This window comes from Pomacea canaliculata, linkage group LG8 (assembly GCF_003073045.1).
Source record: "Pomacea canaliculata isolate SZHN2017 linkage group LG8, ASM307304v1, whole genome shotgun sequence".
Taxonomy (NCBI): domain Eukaryota; kingdom Metazoa; phylum Mollusca; class Gastropoda; order Architaenioglossa; family Ampullariidae; genus Pomacea; species Pomacea canaliculata.
This window is the reverse complement of record NC_037597.1, coordinates 11,472,819-11,485,094: the sequence shown is the minus strand read 5'-3', so window position 1 is coordinate 11,485,094 and position 12,276 is coordinate 11,472,819. Positions and strand designations below refer to the sequence as shown.

At 41.3% G+C, this 12,276-nt stretch overlaps 1 protein-coding gene across 5 annotated transcripts in view; it reads right to left on the bottom strand.

The window, feature by feature from the left end:
* LOC112570893 overlaps window positions 1-12,276 on the bottom strand; it is a 52,061-nt gene that overhangs the window by 27,408 nt on the left and 12,377 nt on the right. The window lies entirely within an intron of this gene.

The following is a 12,276-nucleotide window of genomic DNA, read 5'->3' as shown; positions in this document are numbered from 1 at the left end:
CACAGACAGCAACCGCCGCCATCAACTGAGGGATAATGTAGGATGGAGACAGAGAAGGCTTGTTATAGAGACAGAATGCTGGCAAGTCTTAGAAGCGACAGTAAATAGGCTTGTTGGCTAGCTAGTTAACTTATCACTTGCCCAATAATAAATGAAGGCATAGTTTTTTCATGTTTTTAATCTTAGAACACAGACCAGAAAGGAGTTTATACGGAATGATATCACCTCAAGTCACGGCAGATCCCTCAGAACTCCGCAATCCCTTTAAAAGTTTAATATTTTGTGTTAAAACTTTTAATATTGGGTTGTCGGTTATCGATTTTTGCAGTCGATGGCGCTGGTTCATTTTGGGATCGAAGTACTAAAGTCACTCGCATCTATGTCATCGCATGTCACGTGACAACTGACAGTTAGTTCTAGCTTAATTCTTAAGAAAATCGAGTGATTTGGAGATTTTACAAGTTGTGTGGCATAAGGCTCAATTCAGGTGAGGCTGTAAATCAACACCTTGTTCAGTTTTTCGCCCATAAAGACAGATCCTTCTATGAACTATGAAATATAAAGCTCACTGACAGGTGGTAAGAGGTTATGGAACAAAGCGGGTAGAATATTCTTGATTGAGCTCTTTATTTATATAAATAAATGGTGATAAATTTGATAAAAGCATAGAAGATACTTCATGGCATTTCAGACAACCCGAATATCGCACTAATGTCCTTCAGAATCTATTAGCTCCCACTATCTTTACCTACACAGCTAACGGTGCTTGGCTTCAGGACTTGACAGTGTCCATACACTTCACAGGGTGAACCAATGCTACAGATACACTTTTTAAATTGATACACACTAGAGTGGTGAAATGACTAATAAAGATACTGGTATATGTCTGCAATGTCTAACTCTCGTATTTAATAACAATAATTAGGAATGAAAGAAAAAAATCATTTTCGATAAAGGTTAAATATAGGATTGATAACCTAACTATTAATGTCTCATTTTACTGTATTGAACAGCATCTGACAGAAAAAAGACTCGCATTTTCTCATGCTATAACCATTGGCCTTATCAGCTGCCTGTCCCTTGATGTTTCTTACATTTGGCCCCTTTAAAGCTTTGGACTTACATGCAAATGTATAAACAAATAATGCGATAAAATGTAGCCTTGTTGATTTATTATCAGCGGAAGTATACACACAGCAATATTTATATTATCTTGGTTCTGCCAGAGGATGTTTATTCGGTATAGCTCGCTTGCCTTGTAGTAAACTTCAAAGCCGCCAGTACTTTAACTGGAAAGGTCTAATTTAATTTGACTTGGCAATAGACATAGACTGACTATTGTGTCAATAAATTGCCACATTTATTCATAACTGTGCTAAAATAATATTGGAATAATAATTTGAAAGTCATAACATTTGAATGTTATAAATAATGGAATTCAAACCTGATAACACTGCACGAAGCGGAATGACTGTTGGGAAATGATCGGGAAAACACTACAAGCATGTCCACCTGCATGTCAGACATGGTCATGTTGACAAACTCTTCCATCATACACTATTAAATAACAAATACCATGTTGTGTTGTTTGTTTCATGACTGTTACAATATTTGATTTGCCAGAACAGTTTTATCTACTTTTAGTACTCCTCTTTTACTACTGCTTTAGGTCTCTCCTCCTCTACTACTTCTCCTTTAGGTCCTTCATCTGTTACAACAGCTTTGCGCATGGGTTTCCTTTATTACTACTGCTTTATGTCTCCTCCTCTATTAGTACTTCTTAAAGTCTCCTCTTTCATTACTATTCGTTAGCACTGCTTGGTCTCCTCCTATATTACTGATGTCAGTGTGCCTTTAGGTGCGATTTGTTTATTGCTGATGTTACTGTATTAGCCACGTGTTGCTATATTCGCAAGTACGAGTAAATAAGTGACACATAAAACACATTAAATCTATTTATTTTTTAAAAAAAAAGGAAACTAATAAAAAAAACTGTGTGTCTGCGTGTTGAAAATATTCGCACACGTGACTTCTCGAAGAAGGGACAAACAGCCGCCACGTCTGCTCAGTCGCAACCTGTCCACCACCAGACATGGAGGCGGTCGGCAAACAGAGTTATGGGCAGACAGCCACTGTTTGCTATTGTGCTCTGTATGATGTATTCTTTGTCTGTAAACACCCATAAATTCCTTTACCGGCGCGTAATAACCCCGAAAGTTGTTTGACAAGTGGATACCTCTGTGTGGAGTTCCCACAGGGGCCATCAACATGCCCACCACTGTCCCCTTCTTTCTTTCCAGTCACCCTTTCGGTTCATAAGCTTCCCCCGTGAGAATTGTGGCAACCGATGAAGACCGCTCTACTAGTTCTAGTAAATATTTATTGCAGCACTTAGAATCAGTCAATAAATGTTCAAAATGCTGCGTCCAGCGCGGTTATGAGTATCAGGTTTTGAACAGCCAGTATCTCATGGAGTAAAGGTATAGGTTCAAGCAGTATTAACAACATCCAATATCTTATGAACTAAGTTTGGAAAATCTTCAGACAAGGTTTGGTCGGATATCGTTTGCTTTGCGAAAATTTCTTCTGGAATATCTCCGTTCTGTCATTGTCGTACCGACCTGTACGGTGTTCATTTGATTACCACACTCTTGCTACATTCCTCTCATCCTTCTCTACACTGCATTCAGCCACACCCTCCTACATTGCATTCCGTCACCTGGCAAATATATGGAGAAAATGAAGAAAATAGCTTTTTTTTATACAGGTTCTCTGTGATTTCCTCTTTCTTTAAATTAACAGACGACTGTGCAGGTTATCTTTTAGAAATACTTGTCAGCCAGCCATTTATCCACTTAACATTTTTATCCACTTCCACAATCTAAATTTCATTTCTCATATTCATTAATTTTTTAAAGGGGACGTTAATTTCTGTGTGTGTGGATGCATGCGACATTTTAAGATTAACATATTGCTGCTTATAACTGAAAAGAACGAAATTCCATTTCCACTTTTAAGAGAAAAAAAAAACCACCCTAAACTCAATGTTAGTTCTTGAAAGTCAACATCCATTTTTAAATACATCAGGGGATGGTGCTACATTCACATTTGACTTGCAGACAGATGTAGAACAGTACCTTATTAGTCATTCTGATCAACAGCTGCTGCTACCTGTACCCCCCAGAACCATAACGGCTTTTGTTTGAATGTGTTCATTACTCCTCCTGGCCAAATATATTCCTTCTCCACGGAGCTAATTTTAGGATGGATGTTCTAGAGAAAGCTTGTGTTGCTGCAGGCCTCGTAATAAAGTCTGCACCACACAAACACAACAATAAACGATGGACTGGGTGAGGTGTGGTTCTCTACAGGCAGCAATGGCCGTCGTCAGCATCGCACCTGCTTCCTCCTCACTCGCCCATGTTTCTCTGTTTGTTTACTCGCGAGGCTTTCTTTATTTATAAGCCACTTGCTATCATCAATGTCAGAAATCAGCGTAATGCCCCTTGCTGCGATGTTTGTTAACTGCCGACCGGCCAACAAAACAAATAAAATAAATCGCTCTAATTATGGGAGATGGGCCAGTGCGTGAGAAGTTATCGATGACGGTTGCTGCGCGTGTTTGCTTGCCGTGAGTTAAGCGAGTCAGCTCCTCGACAACTTACGAGAGACTGCAGTCTTATTTCATAAATTATATAAATTGTATGGCAGTAACTCTCACTGGCGGAGTTTGATATTGTCCGATGTCTCGCAATTATTTGGATGTTATCAGTATTTCTGGATACAACGAGTTTCTGTACGATGTTTTTAGTATACGTTGACAGTGTCACGTGATCTATATAAAGTTTCTAGTTACACTAGTGTTTTTCGTTAAATTATAGTCATCTAATCTCAATAAAACTTAATAATGGCTGTTAATAACTCCACCGGCTGTTAAAATAATTTTAATGACAATATCGGATCTTCCTTATTTAAATCAAAATGTGAAAGTTTGGTAGCATCTCATCACTACCTCGTCTGCGTTTTTACCAGCTACTGGCATGTTTGTTGTCTGTCAGTCTTGCCATCAACTGGCATGGCAGTTGTCTGTCAGTCTTATCATCTGGTATGTCTATCAACTGGTCTTTTAGCCGATCAAATGTCATTCCCATGTCCGTTACCTGCAGTCATTTATATACCCTCTAAACGAGAAATGTATTTCACTCACTAGTAGGTCCCTCTTTGTATATCAGCTGTCAGTTGACTACATGTCAGTAATCTGTCAGTCAGCTGCATGTCATGTCAGTTCTCTGTCAGTCGGATTCGTGTGGAAATTCATTTACACATGTGTTGGAGAGAGTGCAGCATGTGCAGGCCCCGGGGCCAGGGTGTTGTGCCGTTGCTGTGCCATACCCGCCACCCCACAGCTCGGTAACAACGGATTCATGAATCAGACGTTTATCTCCCTTAGTGCTTGGGGTTATGTTTTCCTGCGCGAGGTTTAGAGCCACTGCTAAGGAGATCATTCCGCTTCCTTCACTTATATTGGAAGCCATTACCTCTAAGGTCTCGGGCGAAATGATGCCATCAAAAGTTGACGCAGTGTCTGGGCAGCTGCCCCGGGCCTGTCCCTGGAACGTCTATCTTTCAAATTTCATCGAAAGAGACACAAACTGTCCCCTGCTGCTAATCCCAAGCCTCGGCAGAAGTAGTCTTTGCTTTTAATATTTAAGTATTGACTAGCAGGTTCCATTTCATAAACACTAGAGTGACTGTGGCTCCTCTGTCGTGACCTTTGTCAATATACAGTGTTGTCCATAGGAATGGGAATCCCATGGGAATCCCATGGGAAACGTCCCATGGGACGGGATGGGATGGGACAGCACACATTTGTATTTCCCATGGTAGTCGATACTTGATATTGCAAAATAAATTTACTGTTATTTTCATCAAGGATTTAAATCTTTCCTCTGAATCATCTATTGTATGTGAAGTAGCAGGATTATAGAACAAAAGCCGAAAAGTGGTTTTCAGTGTTGTCCATAGGATTGTTAATACCATGGGAATCCTATGGGAAACATCCCGTGGGATGGGACGGGATGGGACAGGCATAAATTGCCATGGGACGGGATGGGACGGGATAGAAAAATATGTCCCATGGACAACCCTGTCAATATAGACTGCTAACAGCACAGTTCATCAAAAGTTTTGTCGAAACTCTCACATCACCACCACCACTCCCCCTGTCTGAGCTAATACTCATATAGACTATAGACTCAAATGTGTGACAGCACGCGTCACGAGTATCAAAGATATAGGTCAGAGAGTGAAAAGATTTTCTCTTCCCTTTGCTCCTTTTTGCCGGTTCGAAATCCATGTGAGGCAGCAGACATCCTCCACCTGCCCATCCCCCTCCCGCGGTTGATGCAGCTGTGAATGGACACCTGATCCTTAAAGGACTAGGAAAGGTACAACAGTAAGAGGGAGGAGGTAGGCACCACCCTCATAAACAGCTTGGCGAGGGCTTTAGCACCCCACTCCCTCAATACCGTAAACTCAAGGGACCCTTACCTTGACCATTTTCATGGAAAAATAACGGGTGGAAAATACAAAGAAAATGCAATTAAAACACATTGAAGGAGACAATCTGGTCAACGGTGGTAAGTTTATTCGATAGGAAAGTGCTTCCACCTACTGGTGATGTCCACTATGAAGGGAAAGGATGGTCAAATCAGTTTCTTCACACTTATCCCCAAGGGATCATAAGAATTAGATAAAAGCTACAGTTACAGGGTTCATTAAGTACATTATTGGTGAGCTTAAAGTTTTGATATTAAGAATAGTATTAAAACACAGAGAAAGCCTGTGTCGATTATACAAATCAAACCTATCGCATTTACAATCACATTCTACATACATAAACAATTACAAGAATAATTTGAAACTCATTTACAATCAAAGTACACGCATTCCACATACACACATAATAATAAACTTTTCATTAACTCTACAACATTTGTCTGAATAATATTTTAACTAAATGATAATTGTAATAAATAATTAATTTCCTTGTATTCGGAATTGAATACATTGAGCGATGTCAATACTAACGAGGTAGTAAGTTATAAACAACACCAAATCTGTCATATTTATGTAACCGATGAAATTCCTCGCATGTGACAGTAACAACGAAGTCGTTTCATTTTTAACACCTGCTGAAAGGCTTAGAAATCCAGGTACCTACAGAAATTCCTCTCAAGTCTTGTGAACGATTTTGAGAAGTGAACCCAGAGACAGACATTTGAAACAAAGACCCGAGGATTCCTTTTGCCTCGGTGATAGGTGAATGTCTCACCACTAACGGTCGCCCCTAAGGTCGCACACCCCACGAACAGCACTTTGCTTCACCAAAAATTAATATTTTGACTGTACAGTATGGAGTGGAAAATGTGTAAGAAATATGACTGCAACCGAAACTTCTGCAACATGCTTTCTACACTTACAAATCTCAAAAGTCAATCCATGTTCTTTCAAACTAGCTTGTCAAAGTTTTATGTAATCACAATGGACTCCTTCCCATAATGTAGTGGATGCAAGAAGCTGAAAGGTAGCTGTAAAACCAGCATTAATACATGATGAATGATCTTCCTTTGTGTCGACCTGAAGGGCTATAGACCGGTGTCCTACTGTGGGAGCTGTGCATGTTACTGAAGGCTTGAGTGACAAACAAAACACACAGAACGACAGGTTGGGACCGTTAGGTAAAAAAATCAACATAACTATCGGAAGAAATGAAAAAAACAACGGTAAGAAACGAGGGTAAGTAAAAACTTTTCCGTAATCGAAAATAATTGTAATAATTAATTGTAATCTATTGTCATTTTGACTAATCATTAAAACATTGACAGAGGTTAAGCCAGGTTCAGTTTTCGAGTCTTTTTAAAAAAATATTTTTTCTGCTACTTTAGTTTTGAAATATCATATCTTTCGAAAAGCTACAATGGAAAGGAAATGAAATGCCTGCAAAGATCATCATCATCATGACAAAGACATCTTGATCAAGCTCGACAAGAATTAGAACAATAAAAATAAATTTGCTTTCAGAGAAACAGAAAGCACACCGCCACAGTCCCCAGCACCCAGTCTATTAACATGTTGCCATTCATTTATGACGAGGTCATAACGGGCAAACATACCAGGCTTTGTTTCAGGAAACTCTTACATTGATAATACAGGCTAGCTAATAATGGCTACAGATAGGATTTATTGTTTGCTTGGCCCTCTGGGTAATGAACCCTAAAGTGGTTTATGGAGAATTTGAGGACATGAAAAGGGCGGGCTAAGAAGATGTAGTCTGCACTCTTTTGTGTTTAGTCTTCGCTGTAATTTATTATTTTATTGTTTTTTTTCTCCGGTATATTTTATTAGTTCGTTTTGTGAGAGGGGAATTGGTATTGGATACAAGATGCTGAAACACTCGGCTACAAACGTCAAGTACATCATCAGCATGCTCATCTGTGACAACAGAGATCGCCAATCACAAGCAAGCCTCGTGCCGTGACCTCTCTTCCCCGTGTGGTCCCCACCCCACCACCCTTCTCACCCTGACTTCCCGTTGCAGCTCCAGTAGTCGCCCATGCGTAAAGTAAATAAAGTAAATAACCACTACATTAGCGTTCTGGGTGTCGCTAGTGTCCGTACTTGAAAACGCCTCTTTCCACTCGGGTGGGAGCCGAGACTGAAAGGTTTTAATGATGAATGAGCATGATGGCTGTCGCTTGTTGCACAAAGAAAAAAACTCCAAGAACCTGAATCGCCAATCAGCCTGATGCTTGCCAGTATGTTATGGTTAAAAAAAAAAAAAAAAACAAACACTGGTAAGAAACAATAAAGATTTGCACGAAATAACAATTATGTACTCGCACAAGCAGGCAGATTCAGTATGTATTATCTTCATATAGAAATATGTTGTTTTCCTCCAGAAATTGCAGGAATTTCACAGTGAGGTCAACAAAATCAGACTGCTTGATAAAAAGTGGAACTAGCATCAATCCTGATGACTTCTTAAATGCACTCACGTTTATTTACACTAAAGAAGGACAATTATTTACTAATCTTCTTTGACCAAACTCAGCCCCTGCACGCTGCTTCGGATTTCGTTCTTATCAGACAAGTCGGGGTGGACAGGAGAAGGAAGGTTTTATAAATTAGTAATTTGTGTCTAGGGGTCTACAGGGGTCTACAGTGGTCTACAGCTTTAATATGACGCAAGTTCTTTGAAGACTAAAGTCATCTGACCTCGCCATCTCAGACCTGACGACCGGAGGAGACGCAATTATGGTTGGCAAGAGTTGTCTGCGGTGCGAGCGGCTGTTTAAAAGGCCGATCAAAAGATGGCGATGATGCTATCGCGTGAGTATCGCAAACTTTGCCCTCTCCCTCACACTCTACCGCAGTGCCTCTCGCGTGCCGTGCGCAGGTAGCGACCTGATGACCTCGCGTCTTCAATAAAAGCAGAAGGACCTGAGAGCGATATGGCCGTAAGATGTGACAGGAAATCGACAAATCAGGACCTACGTGCACATCTAGAAAAGAAAATGGGACAAAAGGAGAAAGAAATTGCTGAGAGGAGATAATAGGGAGGGTGACTATAGTACAAAAGGGATCACGGGAACAGACGAAGGGGACAACACAAATTAAGACATACAGGCAAACATACAGACTGTCGGGAGGACACTCACAGAGGTGGGTGGAGAAACAGAGAAAGAGGATCTAAGATTAGAAAATAGGAAAAGGGATTTCATATTAAAGGAATTACTAAGCAGGACGACGAAATAAGACAATACAAAAACACTTTTCTTTGTTGTTGCATGAGGTAAGCGCATCATATACACAATATACATTGGAGGTAAAAGGTGAGTATGCTTGACCAGATACTGATTTGAACGAGCACAGACCTCCCCCAGACTTGTTTTTATGTGACATGAAGGATATCGCCACCAAAGGCATTTAAAGAAGGACATATTTAGCAAACCGTGACATAACACCTTTATTTCGCTCTCAGACGAAAGAGAGCGAAGGAGAGAGCGAGACCCTTCAACGGTGGGGAAGGGAGTGGAGCACGGATTGTATATCTGTAAGAGCAAACGTTGCATACTCTCCTGCTTGTTTTTTTTTTTGTTTTGTTTTTTTTTTTTTTCGCTTCCTTAAAATTTGTGCAGTTTTGCCAGCTGGAAGACAACTATATTCCCTGAATGCCAAAGCAATTTCGCGGTGCGATATTTTTTCACTGGCAGACATGGGCGGTAAGCAGTTGTCAACGCTTGGTAAGCGTAAGGCATTATTAATCAAGGGACGTACTCACGTGAGGGCCCACGTGTCACGATTTTTCACAGAGGTGAAGAAAGTAGAAGAACACAAAAAGGCACGTGCGTATAGATCATGTTATACAACAACCCTCCACGAGGGCCTGCGCGCGCGCGCGTACACACACACACACAGACACGTAGGAAAATACTAATGTTTATGGTACAGAGATACAGCAAACTCAATGAAAAGTGTCATGAGTTTGTACATATAATGTGATTCTCAGAGCCCGAGGACACTATGGACACTCATTACCCCATGGCATCTTTGCCACCGCTTTGTAACTACAGCTCCGGGTATATATCAACACCCGCTTCTGTTTTGTTTGTGTTTCAATCATTAAAGTGGAGGTGGGCGCTTATGGCTATCCTGTCTGCTGTTGAATCTACACATAAGCTAAAGTAAGGAACTCTTCAAGAAAAAGACACAAATTGTGTCAAAGTATAAAGACACAGAGTAGTGTCAAAATACTAAAACAGTGTTCAGGGTTTGTGTGAATCTGTGTTTGGACTGCTGCGCAAAAATTAACATGTTTCTAGTTGGCTAGTCTGATTAAAACACAGGTAAATGGATGAAGGTGAGAGAGAATACCAAAACTGTCAAAGGAGCAACTGTCGAAAGGGACATTACCTTTGAGGATTTGTTTTTAAAGGTTTTGGTTATTAAGCATACAGTAGATCATGAACACCTTTCACGCACTCCTTCCTTTCTGTATGTAGTAGTGGGATAGACCAAAGAACATACCAACCGATATGCGCCCCATTCTACTGGCCGCCCCTCATCTATTTGCCTTCCCACCCGGTCAACCCCACTACCACCTTGAGTGCACGAACCAAGACTAGAAGGTCTGTGCACAGGGTCAGCACTATATTGCCAGTTCCGTTTGATCAGGCAAGCCAGTCGCCCCACATCTCGGGGTCTCTCCTGTCAAACATGCTTCAGAAATGACAGCATGTTTGAAGTGTGTATCGACTGATTCTCTATTGAAAAATCTCCTTGTTAGGTCCCCTGCCTATCAGCTCTTCGGGAGGAACTGATTTACTCCCTAAACGCCTCCCGCACTTGGTGAATGGCGACGGGATGAAAGGTCTCCGCGGCGTTCCGCACTGAGCACAGCTCACTAGGACCAAGCTCATCTCTTACTTAAGACTCGGTTTATTCATTGGTGGAGACACTCCTTCATCATCCAACCACTTCTTGCTCCCACACTCCTCTCTGACAACTCTTCTTCTCCCTCCTTCACTTTGTAGAACACACAGCTTCTCTCCTCCTACAACTCTACCATAAAAGTTTCCTCCATTGCCACACAGCTCGAAGAGCAGCTCGAGGCAGCAAGACTGAGACACTCGGACTGACAGACGTGTTGAGACATACAACAAAACCAGTTGAAAGTATCATCTCACTCGCAAGATGTATCCCCAATTTGTTTTCTTTTTCTCTCTTCTGTCTTCCAGAGCAGTCGCTCGGCACCTGCCATTGAAAGGCTGACGTCTGTAGCTCTGGCCGCGTGAAGAAGAAGCGCCCCCTGTTGACGGGAAATTGACGAGTTTCACAGCTGAACGGAGAGGTTTCACGCCTCAGAGGAGCTGACAGATGTTCTTTCGCTCGAGTGGACGTCTAAATAAACGCTCGCTGTTTCGCAGACTTAAAAGTTGCAGTGACACAAAGAAGCGGCTTACTAAGGTTGAGAGAGGTTGACTCCACCCCGCCCCCCAAATCTTTGTTGCTCTCCTCACCCCCTCACCACACCTTCACTCACTTTGTGGAAGACGGAAGGCTGGAGGGTTTCTTACATGAAATTTGCGTTGAATCCTGGGTTTGCTTGCACCCTCGTGCTGTTGGCCCTCGTTTGCGAAACTCAGGCAAAAAGATTATTTTGGTGAACAGTGTGCACCCTGCCGGGACAATAGACGCCAGGGCAAGCGCCAGTACATCCTTGTGTTCTCATCACCTGCACATTTATATCTTCCGACAAAGCCTCTCACGTCTTTGACAGCAGATACATCACCTCAATGCTCCAGCAAAAACCGTTTGAAGTAAGGAAAAGCAACAAACACAAAAAACACCTAAACAACAAAAAACACTGATAAATCCCACAGCTGTAACCGTCAAGATGCTTACAGACTGCAGTTTATAATTTAATTTATACAAAAATGATGGTGAGCTGTGCATTCATAAACTATTCAGTAAAAGAAAACCAATTTATCGCAGATACATTTTATTTTACAGTGAAGTTCGGTCAGTAAAGTTGCGGAACTCAGGAAAAATAACAGTCGTGAGCTTAAAACCTAAGGAAAAAATTTTTTTAAAGCAAAAATTATGAAGTAAGTATACGGATTTGATGCTTTCTCTGGCTGGAACGGAGTTCAACTAAACTAAAACAACTAAATAAATTAAACAATGCACCAACAATCATTTCTGCATGTAATGCCAGAATTGTAAAGAATTGTAACATTGTAGTTTGCTTTTTATAAAACTTTCTCAAATGAGTTTAAAGAGGTAATTATTTGCCAGACTGGAGGGATTAGAAATCCCCAACGTGTCCTCTAATGGGGCAGACAACTCATGGGTATGTTGCATCTGCCGACCGGACAAAGGGAGGTAAATCCGTAGGAAGTGGGCAGGCTAGTGGCGAAGATTATTTTTTGTCATTTGCAAAACTTTAAAAAGACAAGGGACCAGGGTAAGGGAATCGAAACCCTCTCTCAGACATCAAATTAATTACAGCTATCGCCCCCTGATGGGATAAAACAGGTGAACTACAACGCCAGTTTGAATAGTTCTAATGACAGACTGAGGCTATCTGCATACAGATAGCACAGCGACTATCCCCAGTCTCTTCACGGTCTCAGATAATAATTATTCCACTACCTGGTTCTAACTACAAGCTATACTTACTGGTACAAAGCGCGTGTACGCGCACAAACACAC